Below are 18,933 nucleotides of genomic sequence, written 5' to 3'. Positions count from 1 at the left end.
GATGACGGTTGTAGTTGTTGGAAGAGTAATTATGTCAGCTCCAGGACGTCTCTGCAGGAGTTCCTCAGGGTAACAACCTAGTCTCAACCACCTTAGCTCTTTCACCTATGACCTTCCCTCCAATATAAGATGAAAAGCAGGAATGTTCACTGTTCACTTTGCAGCATCAATCTGGCCCCTTCAGATACTGAAACAATCTGTGTCTAATGCAGCAAGACCTGTTTAACATTTAGGCTTGGCTTCTAAATTACAGTTTACATTTATGCCACATAAGTGCCAGGCAATGACCATGTCCTACATTCCAACTATCACTCTTTGACATGCAATTGAACTACTATTATTGAAGGTTCCAGTGTCAATATCCTAAGGGCTTATCATTGATCAGAAAATGAACTGGAGCAGTCAAATGAAACTGAAGCCACAACAGCAGATCTGCGGCTGGGAATTCTGTGACAAGTAATTCCTCTCCTCACTCTGTTAACCTGTGCACCATCCACAAGCACAAGTCAGGAGTGTGGAGATACTCTTCACTTGCCTCAGTGAGTGCAGCTCCAAAAAGTCTTAGGAAATCTAACATTACTCAGGACAAAGCAATGGGTTGATTGACATCCAATCCGTGACTGTCAATATTCATTTCCTCTACCACAACAACAGTTTGTACCACCTACAAAATGCACTTACCAAAAACTCCTTCAAAACTATATTCTAAATTCACAAACTCTACCAACTTGAAGGACAAGATCAGCAAATGCAAGTGAAGAACACCAACTGCAAATTTTTCTCGAGCTACACACCATTTTGACTTGCAACTAGATTACTGTCCTTCCACTGTCACTGTGTCAAAATCCTGGAACTTCCTCCTAACAGGACTATGGTGGACTTACAGCACATGAACTGCAACGGCTCGAGAAAGTGGTTCAAAACACTTTTTCAAGGACAATTATAGATGGATAATAAATGTTGGCTCAGCCAATGATGCTGCCATTCTGTGATCAGATAAAAGAAATGGTTTCCAAAGCTTTCCTAATTTATTTACAGCATTCGGTGAACTGTCTAGTCTTGGATTATTTGGTTTCAGTTCAAGACTCAAAGAAGATCAGGTTTCTTTTTTCCAGAAACCTGCTGCATTCTCCTCATTTTATATATTTGTATTTTTTGCAGTTCACAATATCACCACAATTAATAACAAAAAAAGAAAGAAAAAGATGCTTATCAGATTTCCAGCATATCAAGCTGCATCTGTGGAAATGGAACCATTACTTGGCCACTTAAGGGCATCAATAAGCCCAAAGGCAGGCATTCACCCATTTAATTGCAGTCAGGAGAGGGGTAAGTGGGCAAATGCTGGCACAGCACCCACTGGATTTTATATTCTTCCCAGATTTTGGAATGGTCCTTCACAAACAGCAATTGATGTTATATAAATTCTCACTTTTAAATGTATATATTTCTGTTATCTAAAGATGTTTGGGGATATGGAACAAATACATGAATCAACCACAATCCTAATAAAGGAGAACACAGGCTTGTAGGTTATATGATAGAGTTATAGAGTCATAAAGTCATACAGCACAGAAACAGATCCCTCAATTCAACCAGTTCATGCATCCATAATCCCAAACTAAACTAGTCTCACCCGCCTGTGCTTGGCCCATATCCCTCCAAACATGTCTTATTCATGTACTTATCCAAATGTTTTGTAAACAATGTAACTGCACCTGCATCCACCACTTCCTCTGGAAGTTCATTCCACACACGAACCACTCTCTGTGTGAAAAAAAAATGCCGTTCATGTCTTTTATAAATCTTACCACCTCCCACTTTAAAAATATGCCCCCTAGTTTTGAAATCCCCCACCCTAGGGAAAAGATACCTGCCGTTCACCTTATCTATACCCCTCGTGATTTCATAAATCTATATAAGGTCACGGCTTGAAATGCTACGCTCCAGTGACAAAAGTCTCAGCCTATCCAGCATCGCCCCATAACTCAAACCCTCTATTCCTGGCAATATCCTGGTAAATTTCTTCTGAACCCTCTCAGGCTTAATAATATGCTTCCTATAATAGGGAGACCGGAATGGGACACAGTACTTCAGAAGAGGCCTCACCAACATCCTGTGCAACCTCAAGATAACATCCCAACTCCTATATTCAAGTGTCTGAGCAATGAAAGAAAGCATGCTAAGCGCCTTCTTAACCACCCTGTCTATATGTGATGCAAACAGTAAAGAATTATGTACATGAATCCTTACGTCTCTATTCATTTTTACAAACTCCTAACCCAAATTGAGTATCACAGAGCAGGTTATTTGTAATTACTACTTGATAACACTGGAAATGGCACCTTTTCATGGTTTATTGATGATTGGAGATAAACTGATGAGGTGCAGTTGGCCAGATTGGATTTATTATGTTTTTTTTGAAAGGATATACTACTGAAATTATTTATTTTGTCAGTTGATGCCTGTATTGTAGTTGTTATTGGAATACTGAGTCCCAACTGGCTGTGAATCACAACTCTACAGCACTACAACTGGAATGTTGTTGACACTCATAGCCTTTTCTGTCTCTGCCTTAGCTGTTCCTTAATGTCATGTGGAGAGAATTCAATTGGTTTGGACACAGTGTTTCAGCTGCTCTGGGAAGTCAGTATCAGGATCCTGTCTCTGTAGGGAATGTGATCCCAAATGTTGGGAACTCTGTAACCCATCATGGCTCTTTCTGCATGTAATAGTGAGAGTGGCAGACAATGTGCCTTGATGAAGAATGGATGTAGTAGCAGAGCTAGTGTGAGTGTGAGGTAGCACACTTTTTTAAAAACTTAATTCATGAGATGTGGGCATTTCTGGCCTGGCTAGCATTTATTGCCCATCCCTAGTTGCCCTTGAGAAGGTGGTGGGAAGTATTTTCTTAAACCACCGTAGGTCATGTGCTGAATCTAGACTCACAGTGCCATTAGGGAGGGTGTGTCAGGATTTTGACCCAGAAACATCGAAGAAATATATATATATAAACATGTACCCTGGCAGAGTGAAGGAGGTCATTGACCTTCTTCTAACACTGTTAGGCATTCTTCTAGATTACTGAGAGCACACTGATCTCAGGGTGGCAACTTCAGTCCAAACTGGCAGGGTCTGGTGACGTGGCATCCTCCCATGATCCCAGAGAAAGAGAACATTCTTATTCTGCACCATTCCAGCAATCAGGATGTTCAACTCCCTGTCCACAGCCATGCACCCATTTCCTCTGGTCTGTCATGTCAGGGTAAATGTGATAAACTGTGCAGGGTATCTTCAGACTGACAGTGCTTAACTGGGCACATAAAGGCCTTTTCAAGATTGCAGCAGTGCCAGGGATCCTGGAGTGCCCCAAGACTTGCTGGCATTGACAAGTACTTCTGATTAGAGCAAGTGGAGAATCAGACGAGGATCAAACGAGTCTGGCGCTCTCGAATTATGGTAGGTAATTAAGGGGGCATGTTCATGCTAGTGGCATGAGGAAACCTGTTAGGATTTGAGGAGAGAAATACTCCATGAAATGAAAAAATCTCATAATGTTTAAATTGATGTTACTTTTGGGGACATTGAGTCTAGGCAAAATGGCACTTCCTGTGTGTGTTCAGGACAATTTTGCACAAAGACAGTCCTTTGATTGACTTTTTAATTACCACCAGCTGTTGTAGGTTCAGGAGAGTTCAGCATAGCAACAAGCCTTGATTTGTCAGATTTTAGTTTAACACGGATTCTCTGAAGGGAGCAACAGAAGGAAGCAAGGAGACTTCCTAGCATTAGCTGCATCAATATTTTGCCTCTCCCCCTTCTCTAAAGCTGCTATCTCCAATTTGCTGTTCAGACAGCCAGAAAGAATACATTCAGAGACACTGAGAGAAATAACTCTAAAACCCAAAGACAACCCAAAAGACTATGGGTCCAACCAAGCAACCAGTGAGCCACAGACTGATCATCGCTATATGGATAACATTGAGTCATCACCGTGGAATTGAGAATTGTGTAACCAACCAATCTAGTATTTTTGGTTTTGGACCAGTTCTACAGCACTATGTTCCTCTGACTATTTTTGTTCCCTTCAGTCATAATATTTTTGTTTGTTTGTTTTTTGTGTGTGCGCAGGTATGTTTGTGTGTGTGTGTGTGTGGGCGTGTGTGTGTGTGTGTGTGTGTGTGTGTATGTGTAGAGAAATTTTAAAATGGGTAAATTTAAAGTTACATAAATTACATTATCGTTATTGTTATGTTAAAATTGAGGGTCTTAAGTAGATTTTTTTTTTCATTGTTACTGAGGAAAACCTGGCATTCTTTTTATTCTGTATAGCAGTGAATAAGAGGCTAAATGGAATTTGTGGTACTTTCATTAAACCCTCAGATTTGCCACAGTTCAGGGGATAGTGGGGCTGGATTTCCAGCGCACTACCCCAATGGAATGTGACACTTTGGAATGCCAGAAGAGGAGGGGATGTGAAGGTGTATTTCATGGTGACATTATGCTGGTTATGGTGAAAATGGTAAAGGAAGGGATGAAAACAGAAGTGTAAGAAATGGGATAGATATGGTCGAGAGACCTATCAACCAGGTTGATAGGAAACCCTCTGTCAAATTCTCTTTTAAATGCATTGGTATTGAATGTGGAAAGTTGCACTAGAAATAGAGAAATTGACAAGGTCCCCACAGGAACCAGGATGGAAGAATGTGCAATCAAGATACCAATATGAGTTAGTGGGAATAGTCAATATTAGTTGACAGTCTTTCCTCAGAAATGGAGACAGGAAAGTCAAGGAAGAGAAGATTAAGAGATAGACCAAGTAAAGATGGAGAAAGGGTAGAAATTGAAAGCAAGGGTGATGAAATTATTCAGTTAGTGTGGAAATAGGTAGTGCCACTGATACAATCATAATGTACAAGAAAAAGAAGTGAGACTGCACCAAAGTCAAACTCAAACAAAAGTTGATCTATATATCCCATGAAAAATCAGGCATGGCTAGCACCTATATGGTTTCTGTAGCAACACCTTTTATGTTTATATTTATTAAGGCATTGCACTTCAAGGTTATCTGTTGCCAAGTGCGAAGAATCTCCAACCTATGAAATCTGTCAGACTCCATTAGCAAGACAATTAGCAAAACTGAATAGTCAATTTTTAACTGCACTGAAACGCTGCAGACCAGCCACGGACTTTGTTCTGATCTTGCATCATTAGATGTCACCTTCAACTTCTCCTGTTTCCAGCGTGTTTCTGCTTAATTTAGCCAAGAATTAACTCAAGCATGGCTAAAGTAAATTTAACTTTGCATAGATCCAATTCACTTAGGCATTGAGACAAGATGGATATGAAGCATTTTATCAGGAAATGTATTGAAAACTGGTTCTGATTGAAAGCAACAGCTGCTATATACATCGATGCAGTTATTAGCAATTTAAATCAATGAAGCAAATTAATCGAGATTCAAAAGATGCCATCTGTCCTCGGCCTAATTCCAAACATATGTTAGCATTGGAACCTCATCAGTTGCCACAGGTAGTGTCCCAGGAAAAAGGTTCTACCAGAATGGCATCAGCTATCTGGGCACCAAAAAGAAAGTGTTTGTAAAAGTTGTGGATTACCAGGGAGGCTGTGCTGATAATTAAACTGAATAAAATGCTAAATAAACATGTGGAATTTACTGGCAGTGACACTGAGGTTCACCCCAATCCTTTGACTGTTTTTGAACAGGATCTTTTCAGATACCTATATATAGTCTGCCATTTTCTGATGCAATGAACCTTTAAATCACAGAATCTCCAGAGCACAGATAGAAGCCAATGAGCCCATCAAGTCTTCACTGACCCTTTGAAGAATCTATTCCCATAACCCCATATTTCCCTTGGTGAACCCACATAGCCTGCACATCCCTGAACATTATGGGGCAATTTAGCATGGCCAATCCATCTAACCTGCACATTTTTGGACTCTGGGAGAAAAACGGAGCACCCAGGGGAAGCTCCACTCTGACTGTCGCCAAGGCTGGAATCGAACCCAGGTCCCTGGTGCTGTGAGACATCTGGTAAGAAGACCCTTAGCATGTCTGGCCTGCCCAGGCACATGCATCTGAGGGATACCTGACTGTGCTCAATACTCTGGACAGGGATGGGAGGTTGTCCTTGACATACCGTTCTAAGTCCTCCTGCCTGGTTGCGGCCTCCATGGACTTTGGTGAGGACTGCTCTCTTTAGACTATGAGACATGGTTACTTGCTTATTGCACGTACGGAGTGTTTGCTGCGTAAGCTGCTGGTACATGAGGCAGATGTGAGATTGATATGGCACATTGCCGTACAGCAATATATACGTCCCCTTATAAACTGCTACTGCTCTTCTAGACACACACACACACGTGTATACACACACACATACGCACACACACATACACACAACCACATAACAGGGAAAAAAAGAATACAGGTATTATGGGAGGGGAGGGCAATACTAAGAAGGCAGTACAATGGTCTAAAAACAGAAGTTTCTGGAAAAGGTCAGCAGGTCTGGCAGCATCTGTGAATAAAAAAATCAGAGTTAACGTTTCGGGTCCAGTGACCCTTCGTCAGGATTCCAGACCCAAAACATTAACTCTGATTTTTTCTTCACAAATGCTGCCAGACCTGCTCAGCTTTTCCAGCAACTTCTGTTTGTGTTCCTGATTTACAGCATCCACAGTTCTTTCAGTTTTTATTTAGTACAATAGTCCATGTCTTCAGGGTTTGTTAAGATGAATTTTTTTGCCATTGAGAACATTGCTTCTTGATCATTCTTCTCCAGTTACTTTCATTTGTTTGCAGGAGGCACAGGGTGACTACTTCGCACTTGTAATGGACTGTAACTTATGAATTAAAGTAACAGTTTACAGCAACTAGAAAGGGGTAAAGAACTGACTATCTTCAGCTTGCAACATTTTCTTACTACAGACTAAAATGAACTCCTTCTTCCCCAGAGGTCCAATGGTTTCTGCCAACAGATTAACATCCCCAAGTTGTTCGGCTATCAGGGAGCCAATCACATAGGTTTTGGCAAGGAGAAGCCCTTTGTCTTTGATAACTGGTCACTGGTCTAAGGACCAATCAGCTACTTGTTGCCAGCCAAACCTCCATTTTCCTTTAGCTTCAGTTAATCAGCAAAGTAGGCTTCAAGAATTGCTTGAAAAAGCAGCTGTGTAAGTAGTACTTACAATGAGTGTCAGGTTACTTGCTTTAAAAATCCTTGATTTTTAAAACAATCATTTTCTGACATTGGCTTACAATCATAAATATAGAAAATTTTTTAAAAATACACCATTACCCCAGAATCTGTTAGCAATGTCACACAAATCTGCTTCTGCTCACGATATGCTTGAGCATACAAACTGCTATTCAGTTAATACCAGGAGCAATGGAATGAGACCTTTGAATTCGCACTAATTATCCTTTTTAGAGACTCATTTATTGGTGGATTAGGAAGGCCATCCACAAGTAATCTCCAAATGAATTGGGGCGAACGTGGGAAGGTGACACTGTCCAGCCTGATTAAATGCCCAAAATTCACCAGAGGAATGGATGTTAAAATCTGTCTGACATAGGAGGTATTTTCACTCTGAGGCTTCATTTGAATCACCCTGACCAACCTCCTACCTAAATTAGCAGAAGCTATGAAATTAGTGATTTAGCAGACAGTGACATCTCAGACATTTTTTACCAGCAGTTCCTGAGTGTCCCACAGTTAACAAAAGGGACAAATCCAAGAGGGTCTTTTCCTCCCTGTGAATTCGAAAGGAGTCATCTTTTGGCCCCATAAAGAAATTAAGGATGAAAATGAAAATTTGCTTTTTCAGAATTTTTTTGGTCCTAATTCTCCTTGTCATTGATCAAGCCTGCCAAGAAACACACTTTCATTTCCCACTCAGGCTACATAGTTCAAATTGCAGTGAGGCCTTGAATATATTATAGAACCTGACATACACATGTTAAAAATGAAACAGTTTTTTCAAGGGTGTGCTTGCCAACCAGATCAGTTGGTTAAATTCTCATGTGCTCAATTCCTGCATGATTGCGTAAACTAGTTGGTCCTAATTGCCCACCTATCCGTTCATTACTTTGTGAGCAAAGTTGAAATGCTATCCAACATGTTTCAGGCTTTTCCTACAAAACAATTTATCAGCGAATCATTATGAACTTATTAGAGTTGCCACCTTTTGCACAGAACTTTAACAAAGAGCGGTGTGGTATCTCAAAAATGTGTACATGAACAAAACAAGACCAATTTAAAGCATACAAAATCAATCTTTTGTCTAATCTTGTACTGGGGAAATGTTGGTATTATGGTAATGTCGCTAGTCAATTAATCCAAAGGTACAGGTTAATGCTCTGAGGGCTGGGTTTCAAATGCCACAACAGCTAGTGAAATTTAAATTCATGTTCAAAGCTACAGAAAATGTAAACCTAAACCTGTTTAAACGTGCATTTGTGTAACTAAAATGTACTTAGTGTATGGTCTGCAATGTCTTGTATATGTTCACTGTGGAGCACACAACAACAGTTCTGTTTACCTTCAGTGTGTAATTGCCACCTGGTCCTCTGCACCATTCCCAGATACAATTGCTTGTAGTTTGTAGAATGTGTCAGAGTATGGAGCTACAAAATGTAAAATGTGTGCATTCTATGTGCAACTGGAACAACTGGTCCACCCAATTTTGACGTCCAGTTTGCAATCAGTAATTTGCCAAAATGCAACTTTCCAGTTCCTAAAGGGACAGTGCAAATCTAGATGCAGTTCAACTTATTCCTCTCTTTTGGATAATTTTTTTTTAAAAATTTTCTTAACCACTGAGTGCTTTTGTTTTCCTGATATGAAGAGGCTAGCAACACCCTGGCTGTGTATCTATTAACAATAAATCAGCTCTTTCTCACTGTCAGCGAATTTAGCAAGACACCTGTCAAAATGAAACACATCACCTTACTTGATGATGTAAATGATAGTTAGCTTCTCTGGATAGCTCTCTCCTGAGGCATTCTCTTCATGAAGTCTGTCCAATTTCGATCAATATCAAAGTGGTAAATGCTTATATTTACTGCCTGGGTGGCAATTTGGTGAGTAAGTTACCAAACAAATATACAACACATTCAATTTTCATTTAGAGGCATTCTTCAAACCAGAAAAAAACATAACAATAAATGTATCTGTAAATTTCACGTGATGTATATGTTTAATGGCTGTGCATCATATTATAAGGCAATATCAAATAATGAGTTAAAAAATAACAAATATTTTTCAAGTTCACACCACAAGCCTAGAAAATGCATGGCTGGAATCCTGGCTGGTAAGGACATGCAAGGCAATAGGGCAAATATGGGCAAGAAAACCGCCAGCTACTGCCTCCATCTCAGTTAATGAATCTGCACTTCTCCATGTTGAACACCATTTGGAAAACCACGAGGGTGTGCCAGGACACAGAATGTACTCTGGGTGGGGGGATTTCAATGTTCATCACCAGAAGTGGTTCAGTAGCATCACTGCTGACTGAGGTGGCCAAGTCCTAAAGGACATAGCTGCAAGACTGGGTCTAAGAATGTCGTGAGGGAACCACCAAGAAGGAAAAATCTACTTGATCCAGTCCATGCCAATGTTCCAGCCACAAATGTGTCTGCTTGTAATAGTATTTGTAGGGGAGACCACTGCACAGTCCTTGTAGAGATGAATTCTTATCTTCACATTGATGATAACCTTCATCATGTTGTCTGGTACTTTTACTGTGCATTGTGGGGCAGAAATCTAATTGATCTAGCAACTCGGTACTGGGCATCCGTAAGGCCCTGTTGGCCATCTGCAACAGAAGAATTATATTCAACCTCAACCTACAACCATATGCCCCAGAATATCTCACACTCTACCATTACCGCTAGGATCAATCCTAGTTCAATGAAGAGTGCAGGACTACCTGTCAGAAGCAGCATCAGCCATAGCAAAAATGAGGTGTCAACAAGGTAAACCTATAGGACTACTTGCATGCCAAACGGAGGAAGCAACATGCATTAGACAGGGCTCAGTGATTTCAAAAGTGACTGATCAGGTTGAAGGCCTGCAGTCTTGGCCACATCCAACCACAAATGATGATCAACCATTAAACAACTCACAAGAGGTGGAGGCTCCACAAATAATGTTATCCTTGAAAATGGGGAATGCAGCAAATCAGTGCAAAAAGACAAGTCTAAAGCTCTTGCATCCAACTACGGCCAGAGGTTCTGAGTGAATTAACCAAGTAATGGGTGCAGATACTGGATACTGCAAAGGCTATGGGCCCTGGCTCCATTCTGGCAACAGTACTGGAGGCTTATGCTCCAGGATTAGCTACCGTGTTTCCTGATCAAACCCACTCTCTTTGCCAAGCTGTTCAAATACAACTGCAATACTGGCATCTACCCACTAATGTGGGAAATTGCCCTGTGCACAAAAGCAAGAGAAATCAAACCAGGTCAATTGACAACCCATCAGTCTACTCTTGGTTATTAGCAAAGTGAAAAGTTCATCAATTGTGCCATCAGATGACACTTGCAAAGGAATAACCTGCTTCCTGATGTTCAGTTTAGATTCTATCAGAGCCACTCATTCATTGACCTCATTATAACTATGATTTAAATATAGACAAAAGAGTTGAACCCCAGAGGTGAGGTGAGCTGAGATTGACCGCACTCAGCATCAAGGCCACATTACTATGTGAGACAACAAGGAGTGCGGGCAAAAACTGGACTCAGTGGGGAATCAGAGTGAAATGTTTACATTGGTTCAAGTCTTGTCCCTGGCTCAAAGGATGATGGCTGTGGCTATTGGAAGCTAATCATCTCAGCTCCAGGACATCTATTCAAGGGTTTCTCAGAGTAGTGCCCTATGTCTAATCCATCTTCAGCTGCTTTATCTCCATCATTGGGTTTTTCTCTATTTTAAGGTCAGAGACGAAAGTATTCACTGATGATCGTCTGATAATTAGCGCCATGGTGACACTATAGATACTGAAACATCTGTGTCCAAATACAGCAAGACCTGGACAAAAGTACACTTGTTTTACCCAGTGGCATATAACATTCACGTCATACAGACACCAGACAATATCAACTCCAACGACAAAAAATTTAACCATAGCCCCTTGATGCTCAATGTTATTAAAATGGCTGATTCCTCCACTAGCAACATCTGGGGGTTAATCATTAACCAGAAACTGAACTAGACTAGCCATTTAAATACTGTGTCTACAAGAGCAATCAGAAGCTAGTAATTCTGTCGTAAGTAGCTCACACCCACATTTCCCAAAAACCCGTCAACCATCCATAAGATATAAGTGAGGAATGTGTTGGAATACTTTCCATTTGCCTGGTTAAGTGCAGACCCAACAACATTCAATAAGCTTGATACCATCTAGGATAAGGTTTCCAACTTGATTGGCACAACATCTAACAACTTCAACATTCACTCCCTTCACCATCAATGCACAGTCGCAAAAGTATGACCCACTACAAGATGGACTACTGTAACACATCAAAGAGCCTCTGGCAGGACATTCCTAACACACAGCCTCTACCATCTACATGGATAAGAGCAGCAGACATGTAGGAACACCACCACATGCAAGTTCCCCTCCAAGGAACATACCGTCCTGACTGTTGCTGTTCCTTCACTATCACTGGGTCAAAATCCTAGAACTCCCTTTATAATAGCACTGTACCTACATCCCAAGGACTGCCCCGGTTGAAGAAGTCAGCTCACCACCACCGCAATGGTAATTATTAATGGGAAATAAATGCTATCCTTCCAGCAATGCACATAATCCCATGAATAAATAATTTTTAAAGAAAGCCAAATTTGATTTGCGATAGGTTACACATGAATTAATTTCATTGATGATTGTGCAAGAATATTGTGTAAGTTTTATCCTGTATTTCACTCCATAACAACAATAATTCAAAAGTATTTCACTTACTGCAAGCATCTCAGGATCTTTTAAGAAAATTAGCTAACAATGCAGAAGTGACTTTCTTTACCCTTTTATGTACCTTCTAAACACTTTCCATTCAACTGCTCTTAACTAGATTTCATTAAAAAGGACTCTTTCTATGATTGTACAGGACTTTGATGAGGTCATACCTGGACTACTGTGTCTAACTTCTAGTCTCCATGTTTAAGGAGGGATATGTTTGCTTTGGAGGTAGTTCAGAAAATGCTGACTAGATTGATCCTTGGGTTAACCTCTGTTGAGAGCTGATTAGATTGTTGCTATATTCCCTGGAGGTGAGAAGAATGAATGGTGATTGCATTGAAGGTTCAAAATTATGAAGGAGCTTCACCAGGTAGATGCTGAGATATTGGCTTTGACTTTAATGTGGAGACTCTGTGAACCTTCCATAATGGCCAGCCCTGGATCCAAAAGATTTAGATCCATTCCCCACTCCTCATTTCCGAGAGGTGCCATTTTCATCAGTAGGTGGAAATGTTTTGAGTTTGATTCACATGTGAGGAAAATCCAAGACCGGCTGGGCTATTCGAAATGAATGCTGACTTCAATCAAACCCCTCTTTCACTGTAGCAAGGACTTTAACCTGCAGTATTGTAGTTAGCAATATTTACAGTGCAAGTAAATGCCCTTGAAGGGTGGATAAGGTCTGCAGAACTTGTCAAGCTATGAAATTGTTTAAATCCCCAGCTTTACAAACTAAATATAGGCTGCAATGGACAGCATGAAGTAGCGATTATATTAGCATGTATTGACATTATCCTAACAACAATCATTAAACGATTGCTAATGACTCAGTGCTTTCCACAATGTTTAATTATCCAAGCATACGATCCTAATTTAAAGATTTTTCTTGATGGGTTTAAGATATTAGCTATATTTACATGCACATATATGATAACACAAGATAGTTGCAGAAATAGACCACTCAGCCCTTCAATCCTACTTTGCCATTCAAAAAGATTTAGCAGATACAATTTTAACCTCAACTCCACATTCTCAAATACCACCAATAACCCTTTTACCACCTTGTAACCAAGAACCTATCTACCCCTATTTAAAAATATTCAAAGATTTTCTGCCCAATTTTTGCAAAACAGCAAGTGTCGCTGCCATAGCAAAAATGCCAGGAAAAGTCGGGAATTGCAAGTCCTGCCATCAAACCTCACATCTCTTATTTCTGTGGGAGGAGGATTGGAGTGGCAGGAGTTCACAGATGTGTTATTTGTGGAACCAGCTGGCCATTAAATGACCATCTCCATATCTTCAGTCTCTTCATCTATGCCATTGATATCAATTGTAAAGGCTGAGGCCTCAGCGAGCTTGATATGGGGTTATGATTTTTTTTTATTTTCACAAGGGAATAAGTCTTTGATGGGATTTAAAAATGTTGAATGGAAGTGTATTTTTTTTTCTAACATGGTCAAGTCTGTAATAGATATTTGGAACTTTAATTTCAACCAAATGTGAAGTATGCCCGTAGTGGATACTGAGTGATTCAACAGAGGGAGTGTAACCACAAAAGCTGAAGGTGGGTGGGCATGAGTTGTCATGACATGGCATTAAGTTGAAATGGAGTGTTTGATGCTAGTGGTTGTGTAAGCAGAGGGCATAGTTTGGCATTGAAGGTATGAAGGCCAAAGTGATTAGATCGGGGCCCATGAGCTGCAGATTAATAGATGGCATGATGACCCAGTGTCTTGGTTGATGAGGCACGTTTTGGAATGCAAAGTATGAAGGACCATTGAGACCAGGTTGTGATTATAAATTAGCATGGTTTGAGCATGGGAAATGGATCGGGGGCGTAATTAAATATGAGACGTGAGATCTAGACAAGATAAAATATGAGTAAACAACTGAAACAATTCCCAGTGAACCTATGTGGGCCCTTTAAGTCACTCTGGCTGTCTCCAATCTGTGTTTGGGACTGGTAGGCCTGTCCTCCCGCATTGACCCTACATCCCAGTCCTAGGACAAAGAAGGGGAACAGAAGTCCCCCATTTCCACTGATGGGTGGGGGACTGGACTGCACATTTTCAGGATAAAGGAGCTGATCGTTTAGGTTTAGCCAAGGAGATTCTTCATTGAAAAGGTTGTGACTGCTTAGAATTCTCTACTACAGACAATTATGGATGAAATATATCATTAAATATATTTAAGGCTGAGAGAGATTTTAGGTCTGTCAGGGCAGTGGGATAAAGTGAAGGTGAAGTCCAAGATCAACTCTGCTCATATTGAATAATGGGCCATATGGTTCACATGTGCTTCTAATCTTTATATTTTAACTCTCAGCTCAAAGGTCTTTGTTTCTCAAGTACATTTCAATGCTGATATTAAAACTGAACCTCACTGCTGGGCAAATGTGGAGATTCAGCATCAAGAACTGCAAATCTGCTGTACATACAAAATGAGGACTCGCTGTACATTTCACTTTATGAATCTGATGCATGGTTAGTATTGTGAAACAACATGTATATTTAAAATTGTGGATATAATAAGAACTCAGAGCAGGAGTGGGCAATTCTGCCCCTTAAGCCTGCTCCACCATTTAATATGATCATGGCTGATCTTATTTCAGCCACAACACCACTTTCCTGCCTGCTCCCATAACCCTTTAATCCATTGGTAATTATAAATCTGTCGACCTCCTCCCTGAATTTATTCAGTCTCCCATCATCTGCTGAACTCTGGGGTCACGAATTCTGCAGATTCACAACCTTTTGAGAGAAGTAATTCCTTCCCATCTCTGCGTTCAATCTGCCACCTATGGCCGCTCATTCTGGATTGCCGCATATGCAGAAGGGGAAACGTCCAGACCTGCTGTAGGTTTAAAATATTGAGCAGTTGGACATTTAACGTTGTGTGATGAAAATGGCTTGCACTGCAACAACATGGGATTCTAAATTGCTCACTATTAAGTTTTCTTTCTTCAAAATGTTCAATAGTCATTGACATTTCTTCTGAGAGACCATGAACATTCAGAACATATCAGGACATTCACAAAAATGATTGGGAAACCTATAGCGGTGTTTTTGCTTTGTCTGTCCTGATGTTGCAACTCTTCTTTCCAACTCTTTGTGATTATTAATGAACGAGAAATGTGCCTGCATTGAACACCTGAATGGACAGTTAGATCTGAATTGGATTGAAGTGGTAGTAATCCAAACAGCAGCCTTGATTATCAAATCTCGCCCATGCAGGTGGCATGAGTAATGACATTACAGTTATGCTGGCTCCTAAGCACAAAATGGATCTCCTGGTGGATGCTTCAAGCTGTCTGTATCTCTACTAATATTCAAGAGCTTGAAAGCAAGAAGGGAACTCAACGATATAACTAATTTACCCTAATTAGTGCATTCTACCCAGCAGCACTAATCAATAATTACAAGAAAAACTATTGATATCGATGCTGTTTTTACATAGCAATGACCATTGTTGTTTCAAAGTAATGGATTAAATCTGGGAAAAAGCTCCAGAGCTCAATTATGAAACAAATGGACACACATTGTTGCTTTACACATTCTTTATATTTAGCAACATGAAGGTTGGTAATCATTCATTGATTTTACTATGCTTAGGGCAGTCACCACCTGCCAAGTCCATCATGAAGCAGAGTGCTTAACAGATTGGATCATGTTTTGCATTCTGAGATTGCAACTGATGAAAATTCAATTAAAATTTTAACTTCACTGTGCAGTTCTGGAATTCACAATGTAACAGGGATGTGATTGCATTTGAGAGTTTGTGGAGCAGACTTCACAGGATGGTGCCAGGGCTGGAGAATTTTAGCTATGAAGAGAGATTGGATAGACTAGAGTTGTTTTCCTTCGAGCGGAGGACTCTGGGTGGGGTGTGGGGTGTGACATGACTGAGAGGCATAAAATTATGACGGTCATTGGGTAAGCAGGAAGATACCTTTTATCCTTGGTGGGGGTCTCAGGACCAGAGGGCATAAATCTAAAGTAAGGGGCAAGAGACTTAAAGGGGATGTCAGGAAAAACAGTTTCACCCAGAGGGTGGTGGGAATCTGGAACTCACTGGAGTTAGAGAGAGAAACCCTCATAACATTTATGAAATATTTCCAAGGCATACAAGTCTATGGGCCAAGTGCTAGAAAATGGGATGAGAATGGTCAGGTGGTTGTTTTTGACTGGGCCAAAGGGCCATTTTCTGTGCTATAAAGCTCTATGACAATTTTGACTTCAAATCATGTGAACCACAGGTAAGTGAAATTTAGTTGACATGGGGTCGCTAGACCCATGTGTAAGCAATTTGCCAGAAATTTGTCTGATACGGGAGTGACTTATACCAGTTCCCAACCTTTCTTTTCAGACTAGTTCCAAGTTAACTGCTTGCACTTCTCTTTTCAGCTGTTACCATAGAAAACAATGGAGTGAAATACACAATAGATTTTAGAACATGCAATTTAAAATAACCTATTTCAGCCCTCAGATCAAACATATAAAGACTTATATGAAAACAAAAGAAGATTTCATTCATTGTAAACACCTGCTTCACATCTTTGTAATCCAATGGACATTGCAACAAAAAAAGGTATCACCGTGCCTTAAACATGTCACAACATTTAAATGAGCAAAAACTTGGCAAATGGACTAACGTGATCAATGCAGTTTGGCAGGAAGATTAGAAGGGCTGAAAATTAGTCAGATGGGGAAAGACTACAGAAAACTCCAGCGCAGGGAACTTATGAGGGTCTTATTGCATGAATCACAAAAGGCTAGCATCTATGTCCAGCAGATAATAGGGAAGGTAAAAGGAAAGTCGGCCTTTATTTCGTGGGGAATGGGTTATATAAAAAAAAGGACATGTTGCTTAACCTTAAAATACAAGTCACTACTCAGGCCGCATCTGGAATATTGTGAACAGTTCGGTCACTTTATCTAAGAAAAGATATGTCGACATTGGAAGCAGATCAGTTCACTGGATTCATTCTAATTAAGGAAAAATTTTCTTATGAGGGGAGATTAAGTAGTTTGGGCTTGTATTCACTGGAGTTTAGAAGAATGAGAGGAGACCTTATTGAAACATACACAATTCTTGGGGGACTTGAGAGCTGCAGGAAAGGATGTCCAGGAGCAGAGCAGAGTCTCACAAGTGGAGTCACCCATTTAAGACAGAGATGTGGAAGGATTTCTTCCCTCAGAGTGGGGTGAATCTATACTACAGTGAACCGTCAAGGCTGGGTCAATAAGCATATTTGAGGCTGAGATAGACTGATTTTTAATTAGTAAGGGTATCAAGGATTATGGGAATAAGGCAGAAAAATGGAGTTGAGGATTATCAGATCAGTCATGATCTCATTGAACGGCATAGTAGACTGAATGGGCCGAATTGGCTACATTTTATGGTCTTATGGTGTATTTTTCTGTCAAATGGCTCAGTTGCTCAAATAGCTTCTCAAATCAGCACATTCTTGCTGAGAATAGCAATGTTTCTGAAATGCGTCAGAGAAGTGCAGTGCAGCTAATGCTACCTATCCTTCTATTTACAGATTCACCATCTTTCCCGACCCTGACTACGTGCTGATTTATAACAAAAAAAAACTGAATATTTAGCAGCTGTAAAACAGAAATAAATTAGCAGATAATTATTAAGGCGATTATGTATACATCAGTTGCCTAAAATCGGTGTCAACTCTGAAATTAGGCTATGTGGAAATGCTATGAATCTGGACCACAATAAATGGTTAGAAAATATACTGAATATGATCTTCATTTAATTTTCATTTTCTGTCCTCTCGTCTGATCAAATTTTATTTGCATTGCTGGCTTCACATAAGCCCCAACATATGACTGTGTGTTTACCATGAAAGAGTAGAGGATTGCAATTATAGTTTAATGAAATTTCCTAACACTTTTAATTTATAGCAGCTGCCAAAGAACTCTATACACCCACGCTCAGTCAACTCTGCAGAATTAACACCTTTTTTAGTGTGAGGAGATAACATGCATGACAGTAATATAAAAACAGTTAAGAAAACTGCCATTCACTGCAAATGAAAGTTAATACAAAAACATTTCAATGAGCTGAAAATAGGGTGTGTTCTATAAAGGATAGGTTAACTGGCTAACTAAATTACCCCCAAAGTGGCCAAGTTGGGAATTTACCCCAGTACTCATCTTCAGAGAGCAAATAGGGGGAACTTTCCTTATTTTGCTGCGTTTTGAGATCAATATCAAATGTGGGCGGTCTTTGCCTTAGTCCTACTTTAAGCAAAGGCACAGGACATTTCATTGTTCCATGAATTGACAATTTCTGTATTGACCAGGTCACAGGGAATGTAAGAATAAGAAATCGAAAAGTTCAAACCTCTGTTATAGGTGATGTTGATGTTGAACAAGATGACGTTTTTGAAATTTGACTCTTAAGTACCACTTGACAGTGGTCATAATTGTAAATGTCCTTTCAAATGGTTAACATAGTTGTGAAATATAAACAAAAACAAAACAAATTTAAAACCTCTGTTGTCACTTTCAATCCCTTCATATTCTCTCTTCTGCAACATTTGAGTGTACATCCCAGTTTGCATTCAATGTACTGTCAGCTCTGGGCTACTGCACATTTCCAGGCCCCATAGCTCCTTGCCTGGCATGAGATTTTTAACCATTTTGTTCCCATCTTCTGAAATTCTTTCAATCATTCTTGTTGCTTGCATCTTCACTTTATAAACTTCTTCAAAATCTACTTTGTTGAATATGTTTTTAACCAGCAATCTTTAAGTGTTAAATATTTTGATCTGGCTCACTCCTGCGTGAAGCACTTTGAGGGGTTTATGATATGAATAATACAAATTTAAGATACAAAACAAAATCTGTCACCTTCATTAATCCTAAAAGTAAATTCTCTCATTGATTGAGATAACAAGGTGTAGAGCTGGATGAACACAGCAGG

This window comes from Rhincodon typus, chromosome 4 (assembly GCF_021869965.1).
Source record: "Rhincodon typus isolate 14 chromosome 4, sRhiTyp1.1, whole genome shotgun sequence".
Taxonomy (NCBI): domain Eukaryota; kingdom Metazoa; phylum Chordata; class Chondrichthyes; order Orectolobiformes; family Rhincodontidae; genus Rhincodon; species Rhincodon typus.
Note: the sequence above shows the minus strand (reverse complement) of the source record.